The sequence below is a fragment of the Microtus ochrogaster genome, chromosome 4 (assembly GCF_000317375.1).
Source record: "Microtus ochrogaster isolate Prairie Vole_2 chromosome 4, MicOch1.0, whole genome shotgun sequence".
Classification (NCBI taxonomy): domain Eukaryota; kingdom Metazoa; phylum Chordata; class Mammalia; order Rodentia; family Cricetidae; genus Microtus; species Microtus ochrogaster.
The window spans coordinates 71109991-71132327 of NC_022011.1; the positions used below are offsets into that span (position 1 = coordinate 71109991).

At 45.2% G+C, this 22337-nt stretch overlaps 1 protein-coding gene across 3 annotated transcripts in view; it reads left to right on the forward strand.

Annotated features, from left to right (window-relative positions):
* Positions 1-22337, forward strand: part of Tanc1 (tetratricopeptide repeat, ankyrin repeat and coiled-coil containing 1) — a 222244-nt gene that overhangs the window by 30736 nt on the left and 169171 nt on the right. For all 3 annotated transcript variants that reach the window (XM_026778563.1, XM_013345955.2, XM_026778564.1), the window contains exon 2: positions 2512-2621. The gene's annotated coding sequence lies outside the window, so the exon portion shown is untranslated. The remainder of the gene's footprint in view (positions 1-2511; positions 2622-22337) is intronic.

A 22337-nucleotide genomic window follows, 5' to 3' on the forward strand; every position in this document is an offset into this window, starting at 1 on the left:
AGTTCCATGTATGCGATGCAATGTATTCTATCTCATTGAACCCCCATGCTGTCCCCGCCCCAATCCGACTAATCCCCTTCACCTCCCCTAGCCTCCCAAGGTGGTTGTCTAGCAGGTACTGGGCCCTTCATAGTTGACACCTGTCTGCGGTTGCACACTGTAGAGTGTGGGGGAAGAGGAAAAGTTATAGGGGATGCAGGTGTTGTGGTTGTGTCCTAGAGTGATGAGCAGTGTGATTACTTGAGCGTGTTTGCCTGTCATGTACGTGTGCCTGTGGGTACCGGGATGCTCTGGTATCTGTGAGTGTCCGGGAGATAATAGTTATCCTGGTGTCAGAGCAGCTGGAGGCATTGTATGGGGTGAGAGTCCGGGCTGAGGCAGTAACATACCCCTGAGTTTGGGATGTGTGGAGCTAGATCATTTATCTGGGGAGAGCCTAAAACCTCCCAACATCCTTTTTCCCTTTCCAGGGGTCACCTGAGGAAAGAGTGTGCCAAGGAGAGCAGCTTTAGCTCTGGAAGGGTAGGAGGATGAGTTGCAGTTATGCAGAGAGGACCGCAGTCACTCCCAAAGCCTACAGAGCTGGGGCTGTGCCCAGCGGATGGCCTTCCAGCTGCGAACAGTAGCCCTATTCAGTTTGGATGCACAATGATTTAAAAACTAATCAGGAGCCAAAGCCCGAGGCTGGAGACAAACACAAATATCTTGTTGACCGCGCAGACATCTCGATTCTGTCAGATAGGAAGTTACTGAGGAAGGTCAGAGTGATGTAATGGCGTGTACTGAGCTTTCATCCTTAAACAGATGGGCCCCCGACGTACCATCTGCAGCTCTCTGGGCCCTTTGGAAATCATCTCCTATAAATGAAATTGTCGTAACTTACTATTGAGAAATTGGTGTGGTAACCATACCAGAAGTAGAACTAGAAAAATGAAGGAAATTTCCACTGTAGATAACTGCTTCCTTTTCCTCCCTTTGATTATAAACAGCCCCGAGATTTATTATTTTGCTCAGCTTTCTTGTAGAGCATGGGAAGATTGCTGGTGTCCACCCTGCCCCAGCCATCTAAAGTAAACTGCCCTGTGTCCTCTCAGGCTCGTGCAACTGCCTCCAACCCTACCTAAGCCAGTGTCAGCTGGGCACTCTTTATAAGCTGTTTTGCTGTTTTCAGTTTTTGTTGAGGAGGAAGTAATGCTTTTGTTTCTGGTCTTCTCCCAGGCACCCGCTCCACCCCAATCAAAGGAATATGTTTGTTCTGGGAAGGCAAGGGCAGGGGATGTTTCCTAATGAATTTAGAGAAAGACAATATACAACATCGTATGTAAAGTGGTAGACTTGTGAGTCTTAATTGAATTTTTAATGAAACGTGTCAATAAAGCATATCGGAGCAGAAAGCAGGGTCTGCAGTACTCCTTGGTTTATTTATCTGATGGTTACTGGCACACTGTTCCAGGTACAGTGTGCCCTGGTAGAGAGACACCACCAGGAGGAATAGTGACGTGTTCTCGGAGGAGTACAGATGGTTCGATGCAGGAGGAGTCAGGCCAGGCTTCTTAGAGGAGGTGGTTTTTGTATGGTCTCCCAAGGGAGTGTCTAGGTGAGAGTTGGGGCTTTGGCAGAGGGAGACACCCACAGGGAGCTGAGTGGGCCCAGAGGGAGCCCAGGCAGGCATGGGTTGTAAGTGGCTGGTGCACTTGTCTGTGTGGGGATAGGACAGAGTGTGCAGTGGGTGAGACCCAGCAAAGGGGACCCAGGAGAGGTTGGTCTGGAAGCAGAGTGGAGGGCTGGGGCAGGTGCCTGTGGCTGAGTCCTGGTGAGGAACAGAGCGCCGGGGAGGTGGGGGATAGTATATCAAGCCTGCCTGCTTGGTTGCTGGGTGGCGTGAGAGGGAATGGTCAAAGTGTGGAGCAGTTGTCCAGGGGCCGCTGAAGGGGCCTTTTTTTAGTCTTGAGGACCTTTTTGAGTCTGAGAATTCCAGGGCTCTGGCACTCTGAGCTACAGCAGGACCTCTGAGAGAGGGCGTTTTGACTTGGAATGTAGTTTGAGAAGCTGAGGCCTACTCTGAGGCCCACCTTATGCCCAGCGAAGAGATCACAGAATGAGAGTGATGGCTAAGCCAGAGGTGGATGGTTAGTGATCAACTCTGGGAGGCTGTGTGTGAAGGACAGGACACAGTCAAGGGCCACCAAAGGGCCAGGATCTTGGGAGATGGATTCTGTGCTGGCTGCAAGGACTGGAACATAAGCATGGCGTGACACTGGCCACTATGAAGTGTTCCTGGTGAAGCTTAGGTTTGGGGACTGGAGGTGGGTGTGATGAATGACAGTTGCTGTCACTGCATGTGCTGGGCACAACTCTAAGGACACCAGCACTGTGAATGACTTATCCTCGTCTATAGAGGTAGCATTGAGGTCCCAGAGAGGGGAAGAAATTGCTCCAGGTCACATGGTGAGTCAAAAAAAGGAGTTGGGGTTCTAATCCAGATTGTTCCCTGTGCTCTTTTCCCCTTAGGAGAGCTGACTGTCGGGCACAAACGTACAGGAAAAGGACGGGAAAGAGAACTGTGGCCTAAGGACCACTGGACCGTATTCCCTCCGTGAACGAGAAGTTTCCGGAAGTAGGTAGGTGTCTGCTGAGAATTGGGGTGGAGGGTGGTAGGACCATGCACGGGGGACACCAAGGGAGGAGCAGTTTTCATAAGCGGCGAGAGGGGAACCGGGCTGGAGTAGTTCCCTTTGTCCAGAGCGTGTTTGAGCCGGTGTTTCCTTAGCTGAGCAGGCAAGTTCACGTGCAGAGAACAGAGTTCTAGCGGCAGGGGGAAAGAGTTCTCTTCAGACGTTGCTGCCCGTGGTAACTAAGAACCACGTGAGTGTGCGTTCGTGCCTCTGAACTAACTGTAGCCTTGCACACAGGAAAATGTTTCTGTTCTTACCACCGTTTTAGAGCCTAAAGAGTAAGATAGCAGAGGGAGAAAACAATAGCTGCCGCCAGCTACAAAACTTTCTCCTTTGCAAAGTGGGCGCTTAGCGGATATGTGAATGAATGCTTGGGGTTTTGCTTTATGCACTGTTGTCATTTTGTCTCTATTTGGAGGGATGAGGTCAGCTCTGCTGCACAGAGTAGGGTCCCAAGTTTAAACGGATCAGACGTCTAGTTCAGGGTTGCACTTTTAGAAAGTGGGGAAGCCGGTGCTTGCTGTCCGCTCCTCCTGCCTCTACTCAGGGGCCTGGAAAGCAGAAAGAAGGTTCTGGAAACTGTGTGAGGAGTGGGAGTTGTTAATAGAAGTAAGAAGACTGCTTGATGAGAGGAGGAAGGTGGGAAGAGGCCTAGACATGAGACCACACGGATCACGGTGTGATGGGAGAGCCTGGCCTCCATTACTGGGGCTGGGTATAGCAGTGCTAGAACTGTCAGAGGGTACGGGAGGGGACTCCAGATTGTCATGAGTGTGTGTGGCCATCTGTGCTACCTACAGATACCCACTTGCTAGCAGCTTCTCCCCAGGCTGGGACCCGTAGTTGGACGGGATGGATCCGAAGGCAGTGCTGAAAAGCAGCTTAGCCCGCCCCACTTTTCTCATGCTCCTCCTGGGTGTGTCTCCTTCCTGTCCCTTTCTCTGGGGGCAGCTTGCTGGACCCACTGAGTCTCCAGTCAGGAATCTGGTACTGAATGGAGATGCTTGGATACAAGGAGGTGAAGGAAGCCAGTAGCAAATTCCACATGGGAGGTCAGATCATGGCCAACCTCATTTTGCAGACAGTTGACAAACTGAGCCCTCTGCTCACTCTTTGTTTTTGGCAGAATAGTATGAAGTGAATGTATTAGGAATTGGATGGGACCAGCCCCTTAAGGTTACATTTGTGGGACTGTAACCTAAAATGCCTAAGGCATGTCCAGTTTTCAGTGGCGGCTCATGCTGTTTGGGATCCCCGTGGTATAGGTGCAAGGATGTCTCAGGCCCTTGGATTGGGTGAGGTGTTTATGAGGGAAATTCTCCCCCGAGAGTCGCTGTTATCATTTTCCTTCACGTGTTTTTTTTGGACCCAGCAGGAGTCATTTATCCTCCTGGTTGGTGGCTTTTAAATTCTGTGCTGAGAGGTGGGCTGTCTGGGAAGCGCTTTCCTGCAAAAGGATGGTGACCGTAGCAAACGAGGTCTGTGATTATGTAATCATTTAGAATAAATAAAAGGCTGGTGCATGGCAGGTCCTGCAAGGGGAGCCTGGAAATGAGCGGCGGCGGCAGCATCGTGAGGGATTAAGTTGCACTGCAGTTGAATTCTGCAGCTGTCAGTCTCCACAGCACAGTCAGGTGTAAACAGACCTTCATCAGCATCACTGGAAAGGGCTTTGAGGATCCAGACAGAGCTCTGTGGGATGCTGTCCATCAAAAAGTCATTTACCAGCCTTGTTTCCGACTGCGATGGTTTACCCCCAGCGGCTGGCAGAATCTGTGGGGCTTTTTGCAAGGAGAGGTAGAGGGTATCTGGGCTCACCTGGATCCTGCTTTCAGCAGAAATGCTCTTCCTTTTCACCAGCTAAGGCACATTTAGAGGCCAGGGGAAACGTGCCTTTAAAATAGGACTAAAGTAACAGTTGCTCACGTAGTTCTTCAGTAAAATAATTATGACTAATTTGGGGACTAGGATTATAACTCGGTGGTAAAATACTTACCTTGCGTGGGTGAGGCTCTGGGTTTGATTCCAGCCCCTGGGGGTATGTGTGTGGGGGGGGGACTAATATTATAATAACTTAATCTTCTGTGCCTTCTTAGAATTACTGAATGAGCTTTTGCAGTAAGTTTTTTTTTTTTTTGTTTGTTTGTTTTCACCCCTGTATCTCTCGGCCAGGAACACTCCTGGCACGAAGAATGAATTTAATATAGATGAATTACATGGCACAAGGAAGTACCATTGCCTGACCTGTTCAAAGCCACAGGGTTAGTAACTGGATGCCTTGAGAATTGATAAACAAAGTACCGGTAGATAATGACTTACTTCAGAACCTCTTCACTAAACACAGTTGGGGGCTGGAGAAATGGCTCTGAGGTTCAGAGCCCCTGCTGACCTTAAAGGACCTGTCTTAGGTTCCCCACGTCTACATGTGACTTAAGACACCTGCCTGTAGTTCTAGCCACTGGGGATCTGACACTGTTTTCTGGACTCTGCAGGGTCCTGCACTCATGTGCAAATACCCTCCCCACACCACATACACACATAATCAAAAAAATAATAAAAATAAATTTAAGAAAGGAAAAGATTCTAAAATGATCAGTGTTGAGTATAGAAGAGTTCTGAGGTTTATAACGTCTAAAAGTTTGATAGAAGTTTTTTTCTGGGGTTGGAGAGACATCTCAGTGGTTAAGAACACTTGCTGGTCTTGCAGAGAGAATGTGCATTTGGGTTCCAGGACCTATGTCAGGCAGTTCATAACTGCTTGTCACAGTTCTAGAGGGGAAATGCTGTCTCCCCAGCGTCCCAGGTTTACCTGCATGCACATGCTACACACAGGAGAGCACACATACCTGTAAAATAAGTAAATCTCTAAAGTTTAGTTTTTCTCAGGTACTAAAAGTTCCAATCTTTTGGATGAATGCAGTTTTCTGTATTTTAAGTGTCAAAAGCATTAAATGAGAAACAACTTAGAACAAGTCGTATATTTTATAAGTACTACATTTAGGACTTTGACAATTTGTCCTTGATGTCACTTATTTTTAAGAGCTGTTTCACTGGTTATTTTAATATATATGCATATATATTATATGTATCTAAAATATTTGTGTATGCCTGTGGCCTGTGTGTTTCCCTGAGTGTATATATGTATATGTATATATATATATGTGTGTGTGTGTGTGTGTGTGTGTGTGTGTGTGTACCACATGCATGCAGCAACCATTGGAGGTCAGAGGGGCTTTGGATCCCCTAGACCTAGGGTTAACAGATGGTTGTTAGCCTCTGTGGGTGCTGAGAACTGAACCTGGGTCCTGTGTAAGAGCAATAACTGCTCCTCACTGCTGAGCCATTTCTCTAGCCACCCCCCATATGTCTGTGTGTGTGTGTGTGTGTGTGTGTGTGTGTGTGTGTGTGTGTAGATGTCTCTAAAAGCAGACCTGAATAAAAGTAATTTTAACTATATAGTAGGAAAGCCATGGATGAAATATGATTTTAGGAATAAGAATGTTACGTTACTATCTAAACTGTATGCATACAAAACATCTTATGACCCCCACCTGTAATACATTGGTTTGTTTGGAATTTTCTATAGAGTACTATGGTAATTTGAATAAGAAATGTCCATCATAGGTGCAGGAATTGGAACACTTGGTCCCTGGTAGATGGTCCTGTCTGGGGAGGTAGTGTAGCTTTCCTGTAGGGGATGTCACTGGGGGTGGTCCTCACTCCATTTCCCCCTCTTTTTACCTCATGTCTGGGGTTATAGATGCCATCTCTTCACTTTCTGCTCTGGTCGCCGTGCCTGCGGCTTGCTGCCGTGCCTCTCCTTATTCCTCTGAAACCGTAAGCCAGAGTAAACTTTCTTCTGTAAGTTGCTGTTGGTCATGGTGTTTTATCTGAGCAACAGAAAAGTAGCTGAGATAGTCACCAAGTAAATTTAGGGACAAAGTGTTACTGTTTGTCCTGTAGCATTTGTTTTATTTTACTTTATTGTTATTGTTGTTGTTGTTGTTGTTTTTTCTTTTCAAGACAGTGTTTCTCTGTGTAGCCCTGGCTATTGTGCAACTCACTCTATAGTCCAAGCCTCAAACTCAGAGACCCTCCCGCCTCAGCCTCCTGAGTGCTGGGATTCAAGGCGTTCCATCACTGCCCAGCTTTATTTTAGTTTTAAAGAGGCAAGATCTTGTTATTTTGTTTGCCCATGGTAACCTCCAACTCCTGGGTTCAAGTAATTTCTCCTGCATCAGCTTTCCGCATAGCTGTGTCACTTGGTATTTCCATGGTGACTGGCTAGGCTGGTAGTCTTGAAACATTCTCAACATCAGTAAAATCCTTCCTCATATCTGTAGCATTTATATAGGTATACGTTATAGCCATATGGTAATTTGCTTAGTGACAAGCGGTTTGTATTTAAGATAATATATAAGTAGAATGATAGATAGAAACAAAAGATATGAGGCAAGTCAACCCAATTAGAATTACACTGTTTCCTTTAGGTTCCCCTGGAGATCACCTCGTACCCTCTCTCTCTCTGGAGACATCTGGTTAAGAATGACAGTGGTCCAGCAGAGGAAGCACACCGTACTTCTTGAGGGAGGGTTTGCCAGTTTCTGGAGTGGTGTGGATGAGAAGTTGACAGAGAGCTACACTGTCAAGCAGATTGAGAGTAGGCTGGGTGGAGAGTAAAACCAGAAAGCTGGGGGTACAACTCCTTCACCATCTGTCTAAGAACGTTGCTGAGGTATCGTGAACCAAACTCCCGAGGATTAATGCAATCCCGTTAGAATTGTCAGATCCCTTTCTGAGAGCGGGTAACGCTGGAGACTGGACGGCAGAGTGTAGTTCATACACAAGGCATGCAGAAGTTATGGGAGGTCTGTCAAGTCTTTGAAAAGAGGAGGTTTGAAGGGAGTGGGAAGGAAACCAAGCCAACCATCGGGAAGTGGAGATAAGATGGAAGTACTGGACTCCGGCCTGGTGAGTTTGGAGTGGACAGAGCTGTGATCTGGGGAGGCAGGCTGCAGCGGTGCTTTCTTAATTCTTGTGGAATATTTGCTGGTCAGCTAGTCCTCGTATTCCCAAGCAAACATTTTTGAGATTGTGTTCCTTAGTCCCTTTTCTACCACTGTGATAAAATACAATGACCAAGACAACTTATAGAAGGAAGGGCTTATTTGGGCTTCCAGTTCCAGACATTTAGAGTCCACCAGGACAAAGCAAACACATGGTGGTGGACTAGGAAGCTGAGGACTCACATCTTGAACTGCAATCAGGAAGCAGAAAGAACACACTGAGAATGGAGCTTAATGCCAGGACTGTTACCCAGTGAAACCCTGTCTCAAAACAGACAGACAAAAACCCAGAAACCAGACCAAACTAAACAAACAAAAACCAAAACCCTCAAAGCCTGCACCCCCAGGAATGCATTTTTTGGCCAGAAAGGCCACACCTCCTAAGTTTATCCAAACAGTGCCACCACCTGGGGACCAAGCATTCAAACACTTGAGCTTATGGGGACATTTTTATTCAAACCACCATACCTAAAACATTGCCAGTTTCTGGAGTTCAAAAGATGGTGTAACTAGAGACACAGAGGGGAAAGTGTCCTCTGTGACTTGGGGAAAATGCTACAGCAGAACTTCAAGGAAGTCAGCCCTGAAGCCCCAGAACCCACCTCAGACCACCATGTGTGTGGTCAGCGTGTGGCCTGATTCATGTCTGCTGATTACCTGTAGTGTGCTATGTTAGGGACTGGGCGTAAGTTGCAATAAGGTTGGTGATTTCAGGCAGATTGGGAATCCCGAGTGTTCTTAAAGGGATAAAAGCAGGCAGGGATGATAAATGACAGATTGCCTGAAGCTCTACCTTCATTTGAAAGTATTTAGAACAGAGAAATCAGATCTGAAAAAGAGGTGGAATCTGACAGCGTTTCGGTAGCCGTGGGGTGTATAAACTATCTGCAAATAAAATAGTTAAGCAGTATTTCACAGCAATTGAGAAAAGAGTATCTTCAGGAAATGGGGGGGGGTGTACAAATAACCAGAGGTATTTGTAAATAGACACCTTCCATCCCTTCGGAAACTTCCTGGAGAAATCTTAAATGATGCCTACAGCATCCAGAGGCTCTTCCTGTTCCTATCCTTAATTCTGAATAAGAAAGCTAGCCAGCTCTAATTAAGTATTTGGTGTGTTGGTGGCTTAGATGGGTGAGACCATGTAGTTGAGAAATCGTAGAGGTGACAGAGGTAGAAACTGATAAAACTAGGGTTTGGGATTGCTGGGTGTCCTTGAGTAGGCCTGATTGAAAGGTTGAGTCGGGGACAGTTTATGTTGATTTCCCAGTGGGGCAGTGCCAGCTTGCAGCCTCCTCCTTTGAAGGGGGAGGCCCTGAGAGCCCAGCAGGGGCCGTGCCGTGCCATTGTCTGCACAAGAAAGAAGAACTTCAATTTACAGATTATAATCTGCCAAATCCTATTTCAAGGAAGGGAACGGCATTAAGATTTGTGTGCTTGTAGTAATGAAGGGCTTCAGAAAAGATCTGTGAGCGATGTCTGGCAGGTCGCCTGTTCATACTAGATCTCGGTTCTTTCACCCCCAATGGAAGAAAGGCTTACTGGGTTAATCTCCCAACCCCCTGCTGGTTCTGAATGGCTGTGTGTTCCAGCTGGTTTATGTGTGGCAGTTCTGCAGATCTGTGTGCCCCTGGCTCTCTGTGATACCAGTGAGGTAGGGATAACCCTGTTCCCATTTTACAAGTACAGACAAGTTCACTAGTAAGTGGCTGAGTGGGACATATCGAGACGTCTTTGTAAGGTCATAATGAGGGTACCAGTGATTCCTTGTCAGTATTGATTTAAAAGTCAGTGTTTTAGGGACTAAATTATTCTGTTTAGTTTTTTTCCTGTTTTCTCACAGATAGCTTAGAAGTAAAATAAATGTAAAGCCATTTATTTTTATTTATGCTTGCGGTGTTGGTGGTGAAACCTGAGTCCTTCTCATGCTGGGCAAGCATCCTATAGCTGAGATACATTCCCAGACTAAAGTCAAATTTCTGAAGATTTCAAGATCTTGAATTCTATCTTATACTCGTTTTGGTGTGTGTGTTTGTGTGTGAGTGAGTGAATGATATAGGACCAATAAATGCCTCTCTAGTTTTCCCTCTTGAAATTCAGAACCAGTTCTGAGATAAAGGATGGGGGAGGGGGAAGCATACGGAATTCACATTGTACTTTCAAATTTTTTAAATGGGTAGAAATATGATGATGAAGACTGTGCCTTTTAGTTTAATTATTATTATTTTAATTGTGTTGCATTGGTTGGTTCTCTTACAATAACAAAATACTCAAGACTGGACAGCTAAGTTCATTTGGCTCATGATTCAGTCAGGAGCGTGGCTTTAAGCATCTGCCTGGCATCAGGCCAGGGGCCCTTTGCAGCAATAGAACACAGTGACAGCTGGGGCTGGGGTGTGGCACGTGGTTGAGAGCCCTTCCTGCTCTTTCAGAGAACCTGGGTTTGGTTCCCAGCACCCACAGTAGGCAGCTCATAACAACTCACTTCCAGGAGTTCTAATGCTCTCTTCTGGCCTCTGCAGGCCGTGCACACATGTGGTGCACATAAAAGCAAGCAGGCTCATGTACGTACATACATACATGTAAATCAGAATAAAATTTTAAAACATCTTTTTTAAAAAAAAAGTAGCAAAGAGTATCTCATGCAGGACTGCCAGTTTGGGTCTCTCTTCTTTTTATAAAGATCTCTCAAATGCGGTCATAAAATCTCTACCATGGTAACCTCACCTAATCCTAATTTGGTTTCCAGAAGCTCCTCCTCCAAATGGCATTTATTAGCATAAGGATTTTGGGATTGGGTTTCCAATGCAACATTTGGAGGACACGCGTAAGGTCTGTGTATACCAGCAGTGGGCTTCCCCAGTCAGGTGAATTCCACTATAGACAAATTTGCCTGGCTGCTCACTGGCCATGTTGGACCATCAGTATACCTCCCTGTGGAGGCCCTTCTCCCATAACCACAAGCTGTACCAGGACATCCAGTGTGTGCTTTAGGAGAGAGCTTGGCAGCCAGGGAGGGACAGGCTTCCTCCCACCTCTCACTGCTTGTTCCCACGCTTCATGAATTAGTAAATTACTGCGGCTTCTCGAAGTGGGGGCCCCAGAAAGAGACCCAGATGGTGAGCTAGTGGGGCGCTCTCTCTATGAAAGAAACAGGAACCAGACTCACTCAGTTCCCAGTAACAAATCCTCTTCTGTTTCCCAAAGCCAACAGCATTCTGGTTAACTGTTATCTTATACCAGAGACACAAGCTTTGGTAAAAGCGAAGAGGGATTAAAACAACATAAAACCTTCACCTAATAGCTACTGTCAAGGCTGATGCTGCTTTGGTTTCTATTTAGTATAAGTCAAAGTAGATATTCTGATGTATCTTAGTATTTTTGGTAAGTCCCGGCACTGAGGATGCAGCTGTTAGTGTCATGCTTGTCTAGCATGTGTGAGGCCCTAGATTTGATCTCAAACAAGGGGAGAAAGTCATCGTATGTGGTTGTGCTGCTAACAGTGTCTCTCTGTACCTTCATGCAGACACATGCTTTGAGGACTTTAACTTACCTTGGTATTTCCCGATGCCATGGTTGTTGATGTCTCCACCATGTCGGACCCAGTTTTCAAGCACCTCCGTCCTTCTTTTTTTTTTTTTTTACCCCTAGTTTGACTGGAAAATATACAGACTGAAATATATTATGGACAACTGGTTTGTCAATTTTTGAAGCAACATTTTTACTCGACAGCAAGTAAAGCAAGTTTGCCCGACTAAATTATTCATAAGGATTACAAAACTTGTCATTTAGAATGGATGTTGGGATATTCAGGTCATTTAGGAGACTGTGGTTAAAAATAAAATGACCCAAATATATAGCTCTAGTTTTTTTTTTTTTGAAGGCAAGTTTAAACTTTTAATTTTTATTTGACATTGGTCCTAATTCTGTTTCTTGAGGAATGTCAGTGGCTATTTTACTCTGACAGTGTTTAAATAAAAAACCAATTCTTCTATTATTAATAGAATAACAATAATAACAATAACCTCTGTAGCCAGGTTGCATGCATGCTGTAGCCACAGTCCATGCATGAGGGTTATGTGAGTGAGTAACAGAAGGTCATGAGCAAAGAAAAACTGGAAATGATGTGTTATTTGTTCTGATCTTTAAAGGAAGACGCAGTTGAAACATGAACTTGTTCCAGTCTGCTTTGGGGTGGTAACTGGAGCATAAAAATGATGAAAATCAATTATGTATTTAGGGAGAGGAAACAGGCTGACATATTGAAGGCATACTATGTTGTTTGGTGAACACAAAGGCATTACATCATTCTCGTGCAGTAAAATGGGTCTCCTGAGAGGGAGAGACAGGATGACCCATCCCAATGGGTCTGGACTCCACAAACTTGCCGTTGATCTGGGAAAATCCTGTCCTAAAAGTGAGCTTAGTTGTTGTTGTTGACTGATAAGCACAGTATTTCGTACTTTTGTTTTAACCCAGAATTTGTCATGGTTTGTAGCAGTGTGTTGAATTGCCAAGCCCTGTTTGTTGCCCATGCTGCTGAGGTGGTAAGATCTTTGCAGCAAAGAAAGGGCAGAGAGTTTGAGATTCCTCCTGTGGCTCCACCATGACTGAAACTGTGCTTACAACCACGCTGAGTGTGTTGATGGATCTGGGATCCCTTGTGGACACTCTCTTAACCTTCCTGTGATAGGGAGGCACTGAGGACTGGGCTGCCTGGACTCTGTATTAATGAGGTCAGATACTCTTGCCAGCTGCAGCTAAAACCCAGAGCCTGCAAGCCTGCAGCTACAGCTAAGTGCACAAACTGTGTGTCCTCACAATAGAAAGTTACTGTCTTAGTTGTGAGAGGCTGAGCTCCAAGATCAAGGTGTGGGCAGGGCTGTTTCTCCCTGAGGACTGCAGGAAAGGAAGGATCCAGCCTTTAATCCCAGAGGCAGGAGGATTTCTGTGAGTTTGAGGCCAGCCTGGTCTACAGAGCTAGTTCCAGGACAGCAAGGCGGGTTATACAGAGAAACCCTGTCTTGAAAACCAAACAACCAAAGAGAAGGGATCCATTCCAAGCCTCTGGTTTCTAAGTGTCCACATTGCTTCCTTGCTGTCTGTACTTGTGTCCTAATTCCGACTCTTATGAAGATACCGGTCACGTGGGATTAGAGCCCACTCTAATGTCCTCCTTGATCACCTCTATATCAGTTCTGTATCAGTTCTCTGTAATAAGTTCCTGTGTCTTAGAACTCGGCTTTCATGGTAGGAAGGACCTTTGGCCGTAGTGGGAGGGCTCGGGCTCTCGCCTTCGATCTGTTCTGTGCTTCTCCCTATTGTTTAGTAAACATTTGATAATATTTGCAGCTTGGGCAAGAAGGCCTTTCTTTATTTTCTTCCATGCTGACTTGTAGACAGATGTCAAGTCTTAGGTGGCACTAATTTTGCTTGAGGCTGTATTTCAATCAGTTTTAACCATTTGCCTTTTTCCCTTTTTTTTTTTTTTTGTGGTAGAGTATAAAAAATGTTTTTTTGTTTGATGCACACATTGGTTCTAGAGGATGATTTGGGCACTTTGTCTGTGATCATTATCCTTCTATTTTGTTTGCGACTTTTAAATCTTATTTATTCGTGTTCTCTCATTCACAGGGGAAAGCGATTACTGTTTCGGGATTATTTTTCTATAGCATATAAGCATATATAGCCCCCCCGGGATTTCGGTGCCTTCAAACAAGCAGCCATGGAATGGGGGTGCCAGGGACCCTCTCCAAGATGGAGCGGCATTCACTGTGTATATTTAGGAGGATGATGTGCCTAGTATTTAAAAGATTGTTTATATCCCAAAGACACTAATTTATTTAAGAAATTCCTGTGGGCAGAGAAACTTTTCCTTGGAGTCAGCCTGATTCAAGTTTATAAAATCATGGGCAATGATTCTCTTTGTCAATGTTAAGAAATAAATGTTTCACACCAGGCATGGTGGGACCCCCCTTTAATGCCAGCACTCAGGAGGCAGAAGCAGGTAGATCTCTTGAGTTCGAGGTCAGCTTAGTCTACAGACTACAGGACAGCCAGAGAAATGGTAGCTTGAAAAACTAAAAAACAAAAAAACAAAACCAAATGAATGTTTTGAGCTATGTATGGTGGCAAATCACATCAGCATTGGGAGGCAGAGGCATGTAGTCCCTGTCAGTTTAAGACCAGCCTACTCTACCTAGCCAGTTTCAGGCCAGCCAAGACTATATAGTGAGATCCTGTCACCCCTCCCCCCCCCCCAAAGAAAAGATATATACCATGTATACAGGATCTAACTGGTTTATGTGTACTAGTAAACTCTAGTTTTCAAAGTAATTTTAAGTTTGCCCTTTTTTTTTTTTAATAGACACCTTAGAAAATGGTGGCATGCAAAGACCATGGCAATCTGAGCATGGTAGTGTACCCCTGTGTGCTGGCTGGTGTTGTGTGTCAATGTGACACAAGCTAGATTGATCAGAGAGGAAGGAGCCTCAGTTGAGGAAATGCCTTGATGAGATCCACCTGTGCATTTTCTCAATTAGTGAACAGTGGGGGAGGGTCCAGCCCGTGGTGGGTGGTGCCATCCTTGGGCTGTTGGTCCTGGGTTCTATACAGTGGGCTGAGCAAGCCAGTAAGCAGAACCCTTCCATGGCTTCTTCATCAACTAGGATTTTGCCCTGCTTGAGTTCCTGTCCTGACTAAGTTGATGCCAAACCAACCCTTTCCTCCCCAGCTTGGTCCTGGTGTTTTGTCGCAGCAATGGAAACCCTAACTAAGACCTTTTGTAACCCCAGAATACCCATTTAGGTGATTTGGGACTCTCCTTGTATTTGCTTATAGCTGCCTTTTAGTGTATATGTGCCTTTGGAATATTATTCTAGAACAGGCCTGGACCAAAACCATGTGTCTGGTTTACTCTTGTGGTACCTGGCTGGAGGCCATTTTGTGTGTTGAGAAGACGTAGAATGGGGAATCCCCGACACCTGATGGGGAAGGAGCAGGCAGCCCCGCTGCTGAGGCAGAAGCTAAAAGCTGGTCTTGCCTCATCCTGTGTTTGCTGCAGACATTTCCCCATGACAACCCCAGATCCAAAGGAAAGGCTTTTGTTGTGAAACAGCTGCTAAAGTACTTAATCCCCCCGAACATATTATGGGATATGTGGTGTGTGGTTTTTGAGAACATAAATTTATAGTGCAGTCAAGTATCTTAGGAATCGGAAATACCTTAATTTCAGCGAATTGCTGCAGATCAAATTATGTAGGCTGGGATAATTATTTTCTTTTAAATTATGCGATATGGTGGCACTCGTCTTTAATCCTAGCACTCAAGAGGCAGAGGCAGGAAAATCTCTGAGTCGAAAGCCAACCTAGTCTACATAGTAAGACTCCCAGGCCAGCCAAGGCTACATAGTAAGACCCACCTCAAAAAAGAAAAGAAAAAGAAAAGAAAAAGAAAAACAACAAAAAGCAAACCAAGCTGGGGTGGTAGCGTACTTCTTTAATCCCAGCACTCTGGAGGCAGGGGCAGGCAGATCCCTATGAGTTCGAGATCAGCCTGGTCTACAGAGTGAGTTCCATGACAGCCAGGGCTACATGGAGAAATCCTGTCTCGAAAAACAAACAATTATGATAAAATATGTAAGAAATAAGGTTCGTTTTCATCATTTCTAAGTTTGTTATTTGGTACCATTAACTGAATTTGTGTTTTTATAAACACCATCATCCATCTCTAGAATTTTCTCATAAGCTCAAAGACAACCTCTGTATCCTTTAAACATTAACTCCTCATTGCTCAGCACCCCCCCCCCCCCACCGCATCTGTAACTCCATCTGCTTTCCGGCTGTGTGGATTTGCTGAGTCTAGGTACCTTTATAGAGTGGAGTCATGCGTTTGTCCCTTTGTGTCTGGAGCCTCTAGTTATCTTTAAGTTATATCTGTACAACTTTCACCAAAGGCCATTTCTTTTTAAATCATAAACTAATTTGGCAGCTCACTGTGGAATATTAAAGTTCTGAGACAGAAATTTGAAACCGTCATGCCTCCAGGGGCCAGAAGGTAGTAGCATCTAATATTGATGGAGGAGTTACTGTGTGTCAGACTTTGCTTCAAGCGCTTTGCAGGTAATAACCATTTACCCTCACCCCAGTCCAGTGAGACAGATATAGTCATGAACATCCCAGTTTTGCATGCAGGAAACTGAAGTTGGAAGGATGAACCATGTCCTTAAGATAATGACCTGGCTTGTATGTGAAAGGTGCGGCTTCTAGCTCCAAAGTCTTTGGTGCTAGAAGTTCGCTGTGCTTGGGTGCAGCAGACTAGGCCATGGGAAGCTAGGGAAGCCGGCCTTGATTGCTTCTGATCCCATGTCCCGGTACAGAGGCGAATGGAGCCGTGCAAATAAATACCCTCGATGTTGCTAAGAGGAGGTGCAGGGGTGGTACTGCTGGCCCTTGCACATTTTCACCAGAAGCTAGAAACTCTTTCCCACTCTGGCCTCCTAATTGCTAAGCACAGACAGTCTAATTCAACCCAAGACAAAACAAAGCGTGCCGCCAGACAGCGTATCTGGGACCCACTAGTTTGAGGCTTTTGCTCTGGAAGTTTCAGATAACCTTCTCCTTATCCAGCACCCAGGACAGTTGGCACGCCCCGCTGTCATTCCCTGGAGGGAGAGGCCTGCTACTCTTCCCAGCAGCCCACTGCTCTTTGCTCCCTCAGCTGCAACTTTGATGCAGCGATTTTCAGTAAGTGTGTTGAAGGATGATTCTCCAGAGCAGTCTTGATTTCTTCCCAAGTGCTGCCAAGAGTTCACTGGAAGTCTAATTTAAAACCAAACAAAGCTAGTCCGTTTTGAGAGACCCATATCCTTTCATGTCGGGCTTCATAATTTATTGTTTCACTTTGGGCTTCTTTGATTTAACAGCGCTGATTAAAATAGGGCTTTAAAGTGTTTCCACCCCCGCTTAGAAAAAAGCCTCACCAAAGAAGCTGAAATGTATACAGTGTGCAACACATCCAAGCCTTCCTGTCCTTGTTTCAATGCCAGCTGCTAGCTTTCGTGACATGCTTACTGCATGCCAGCCTCTGTGGTAAGGGTTTTGCATGCCTTCTTTCTTCCATTGTGGAGTATATCAGTTAATAGTGTGTGAATTTATGTTGGATTCTGGAAGGGGAAGGATTTGAGCACATATGATTCAATGTATTGATTTTGCATAGGAAACTGTTCAGGCCCAATTGATTTAAGCGACCAGTCGAAGGCCATCGAGGTTGTCTAGCGGTCAGAACCCCTTGAATACATACATTGTGTATATAGCCAGGTAGATTCTGTTCAGGTACAGCAATATGTTATCACTCAACAACTCCTGAGCCACCGGTCATGTTGAGATATTTTAAATGGGTATTATCTAATCCATTCATGTTACTATACAAAATAATGAAGTCTGGGTAATTGTTAAGAATAATTTTTTTGTTTTGTTTTTTGTTTTTCGAGATAGGATTTCTCTGTAGCTTTGTAGCTTGTCTTGGAACTAGCTCTTATAGACCAGGCTGGTCTCGAACTCACAGAGATCTGCCTGCCTCTGCCTCCTGAGTGCTGGGATTAAAGGCGTGCACCACCACCATACGGCCTTCAGAATAAATTTTAAGAATTTATAGCTTATAGTTCTGAGGCTTAGTTAACCCACGCCCCAGTGCCTGCAGTGTGGTAAGCTTGTTGCTGCATTTTCAGATGTTAGAACATGGAAAGGCCAGGGGTCTTGGGGTACCCTCTTCAGCTCTTTAAAAAGGCCCTAAGTCGGAGCCCTCATGGCTTGATCATTTCTTGTCTTTTACTGTAGTAGCCTCTCTTCTCTTCAGGGCTCCCAGCTTTTCAAGGGAAACTTATTCCTGTGTAACCTCCCGGTACATTCCGAGGCTCTCAGTGGACGTCTGAAGCACTGGAGAATGCTGAGCCCTGTATACTGTGCTTTCTCCTGTGTATGCGTACCGATAATAACATAGTAAGCACAGAAGAGATTAACAGTGACTAATAAGATAGACAAGTAAATGCTATCCTAGTAGTGTGACAGTTGTTCTGATTATGCAGGCAGCTACCAGAAGGCTGTCAGGTAAACCGCGTGTGTAGCCTGGATGTGCTGGATGGAGATTATTTACATTCTGGAAGGGCGGTAGATGGTTTTACCACACCACTCAGTACCGCATTGCAGCCACGTCGCTCAGTGGGTAGAATGCTCACCTTGTCTGCACAACACCCTAGGTTCAATCTCCAACCCTGTTTTAACTGGCCATGGTTCCTACCTGTAATCCTAGGCCAAGGCAGGAAGTTCAAGGTCATCCTTGTTTACATAATGAATTTGAGGCCAGCCTGGGCAATAAGAGACCCTGACTCAAAATAATTTTTTTTTTTTAAAATATAAAAGCCTATGAAGTAGGATTTTCTATTTAATCCTTTTGGATCATGGTTGACAAAGGATAAATGAAATTGTGGACTAGCGGGGATATGCTGGTACTGTTGTATGGTGTATTCCTCCTGTACCGCCATTTGAATCTAAGATGTTTAAACCACTGTACTCTCCCCGTGCTCGACAGAGCTGCTGCTCCGCCTTTCGGCTAAGATCAAGTGGAGCGCTGATGTTGGTTTTAGTTTCACATGGTTCCCTGCAAGGTGCTTGGGATTTGGGGTTTGGGGTCATTAAGAAGAGCGGTCCAAGCCCTTTCCTTGTTAACACAGGCCCCCAACGATCTTATCGTCTTGCAGGAAATATTTAAAATGAGAACATAAAGATATAATGTCTAACTGAAAACAAGCAGCTTTCACAGGAATGGAGTAGTAATTACCACATCTTTCTCAAACTGCGCTTTTGGCCCATCTTTCGGTAGACGTGAGTGGGGTTCAGAGCTCGGCTGAGGAGGGGTGGAGGCAAGGCTTGTACCCTTTCCGTTCAACAGAGAATTATCCACGCTTTTCTTTTTTTAAGATGTCATCTTCCAAGCCGGGCGGTGGTGGCGCACGCCTGTAATCCCAGCACTCGGGAGGCAGAGGCAGGTGGATCTCTGTGAGTTTGAGACGAGCCTGGTCTACAAAGGAAGTTCCAGGACAGGCTCCAAAGCCACAGAGAAACCCTGTCTTGAAAAAACTAAAAAACAAAACAAAACAAAACAAAACTAAAAAGACGTCATCTTCCTACAGCTGATTGTGGTAGCCCCTGCCTTTAATCTCAGCTCTTAGGAGCTAGAAACAGGAGAATCAGGGATGTAAGGCTGGCTGCAGCTACATAGTGAGTTCACAGGCAACCTGGATGATGAGCTCCTGTCTCAGAAAACAAAGAGTAGGTGGTGTGAGGACGGGAAGGGTAGCTTCGTGGGTAAAAGTGCTCACTGCCAAACCCTGCGACCTAAGTTGAATCCCTGGGTCCCACATGGCAGCAGGAGAGAACCGATGATCCCTGTATGTTGTCCTCTGGCTTTCGTACACGGTGTAACATGGACACACACACACACACATACACACACATATACACACACTTTTCTCTCTCTCAATAAACAGAAGTTTAAAGTGGTTATTTTCTTGATGACAGGAGCAACCTACCTTTTGTAGATATCTTTAAAATCATAGAAACGTAGCTTAATTCACCAATTGAACGCAGGCATTTAAAACAAGATCATTTTAAATGAAAAGTTATTATTACTGCGTGTGTGCATGTGCACAATGCATGTGTGGCTGTGCCTACCATAGTATGCATGGCGATCTCACGACCACTTAGTAGCAATCGGTTCTTCCATTTTTTTTAATGTGGGTTTTCCAGGCTTGCATGGCAAGCACTCTACCCACTGAGCCTTCCCAATGGCCTAAGATAGTACATCCTATTTAATTTAATTTTGACAGAGTACAACCAAATTTAACGTGGAAGGAATGGCTGAACTTGAAAGGTTTTTTTTTGGTCTTTCACAGATTGCTATGAAGGTTGAGAAAATTTCAAATGCTCGTCAGTTTTTTTTATGGATCATAACCTGATAAACCTAGGAAGTAGTGAAATATTCTAATTGTATTCATTAGTACACTCGACCCACCAAGCATCTTAGCTTAGTCTTGACTGCCTTTGCAGTGTTGTTTTTGAGACAGCATCTTCACTAGCCTGCTGTACCCTCCCAGGAACTGGATAGAGACAGCATCTTCACTAGCCTGCTGTACCCTCCCAGGAGCTGGATATCCTGGGATTACTGCCCCGTTATGCTGGCTCCCTCTGCTCCTAACACACTCAGAATACCGTGGATTGGTGGGCTGCATCATCTAACACAAGCCTGTTCTGTAATGAAGTATTGAGTGTCTTTTGAATACACGCAGGTGAGTGTTCAGTAGACACAATGGGATGCAAAAATCTGAAACACAATACCCCGAGACACTGGCACCAGGGTGTGCTCTAGAATGCTTGCTGATCTCAGGAGCATGTGACTGGGAGCTGTGGATCTACACAGCCCAGCATGGAGAGACCACAGACTGTGAGCCTGGGAAAAAGTCCAGATTTACTTCCAAGTATGGCTTCTGCTGAACTTGTAGCAAGTTCACAGCATTGTAAAGTGGGAAAATTCCCTAGTCGGATCATCAGAAGCCGGTGACCATGTATATGAGAAAAATTGAAGCACCCTCTCAGGATGCTTTTTGTACAGCCTGAATGGCCTTACCCGCTGGCAGGACAACACTTGTGGTTTGTCATAACTCCAGCTAGCTAGGCCTTGTTTGTGTTTCCAACATTTATCAGGTGACATACTATGTACCACATCCTGGGCATGTGATACCAGAACAAACGACGCTCCCTTCCTTGTCACAGCCTAGGAGGATAGTTGACTTTACACGCAAATTCAAGATAATGTCACAGACGATCCAGAGTCAGAGGAGTGGGATTTAAGGAGGACACGTGAGGAGTTTGAAGCCAGCCCCACCTTTGTAGCAATCAATCTTTGCAGGGTAGCATTGGCTGTTAGGGAGTGAACAGGAGCTGTCAGGAATGAGTATATTCCAGGTACACTACCAGGATCTGTGAAGTTTAGTGAAGTGGCTAGCATTTGGGTAGCAAACTTAGGTCAAATGGGATGACCACCCAGAGGCTTAAAAGGTCGTCGTAGGCATCATCACGAGCCTGGAAGTCGGGAAGCATGTAAGTAAGTCATATAAACAGTCCCTGGGCAGCTTTAGGCATCAGTGTTTTGCCGAGCTTATATGCGGTGTGTGTGTTAATGTTTTGAGTGATTTATTTTTTCTCTGTCAAACATGAGCAGCGTGAGGTTTGAGCTATAGTCACTTTCTTTGTAGCCATGTTTGGTTTATAACCAATTGCCGTATATCACGGTGGACCTGCAAGACTATAATGGTACTAAAAAAACGTCCTTTTGCTTAGCGATGCATCGTAGCTAATAAGTTGAACAACACAACTCATGCCTGTGGTGATGTTAGTGTGGGAATGTAAAAGTTCACGGGGGCCCTGTGCATGTACCACATGCCATTTTATAGGAGAACCTGGATGCGAAAATGTCTCTTAGTGATCCTGATTTCATTCCTTTTGGGACAGTCAGACCTGAAATCCTGAGCCCATTTCTATTTTTTTTTTAAATCATAGCAAAACAAACAACAAAACAAAACCCCAAACAGAAACAAACTCACCATAAAACTAAAACAAAAACTTATAGCAGAGCTCTTATCTCTTGGGCTTGAAGCGGACTGTGTTGTGAGCCTCACACGGGGTAGCAGATCTCTACTAAAGATCTAAAAGCGAGCGAGCTTTTACGCCCACAGGAAGGCTCTTCGTCCCCTCCCCAGAGCTTCTAGGAGGTTTCCGACCCCATTTGCTTCCTTTCACGGGCTTTATGTTGCACTTGCCCCTTCTCTAACTAGCTTATTGCATTTAGCACGGTGTACTCAGGATTTATTCATGATGTACATGCTTTGCTATATCAGGGTCTCATTTATCCCAGGCTGGCCTCGAACTTCTGCTTTTACCTCTTAGTGTGGGGATGTGTTACTGGAGATGGAGCCATTATTCCAACTGAGCTACAATCCCCAGCCCAGAATTTTCTTGCTTTGAAAGGAGGAACAGAACTATGCTGTATAGACATGCTACATTTTTTTTGATCCGTTCTTTGTCTGTGTGGCTTCTTAGCTTGCTTCTGTTTATTGTGAATGCTGCTGCAGTGAGCATGGGCATACAGACATTTCTTTGACATCCTGATTTCAGTTCTTCTGAACTGATACTCAGGAAGAGGATTGCTGAACATTCTGCCTGTCTTCCCCCTCCCTTCCTCTCCCTCCTTCTCTCCCCAGGTTTGAAGTGGCTTCATTGTATCTTTACTCATGGCTTTCCCTTGTGTGTGGGGGGGTCCTCTTCTGCCTAGAGTCATTGAGCAGCCTCTTGGCCAGTAGGCATCCATGTAGTTTGTGTGTACTGACTTTGCTTTATCATAGGTTAGTTGTTTGTCTTGCTGGACTCAGGCCTGATTATTTTTGACCAATAACCTTGGGAGTTATTGGAGAGAGAATCTGACAGTAAAGAAAGCCCTTCTCTTGGCTGGTCTCAGCAGCAGCTGTGTCATTGAGGAAGCGTTG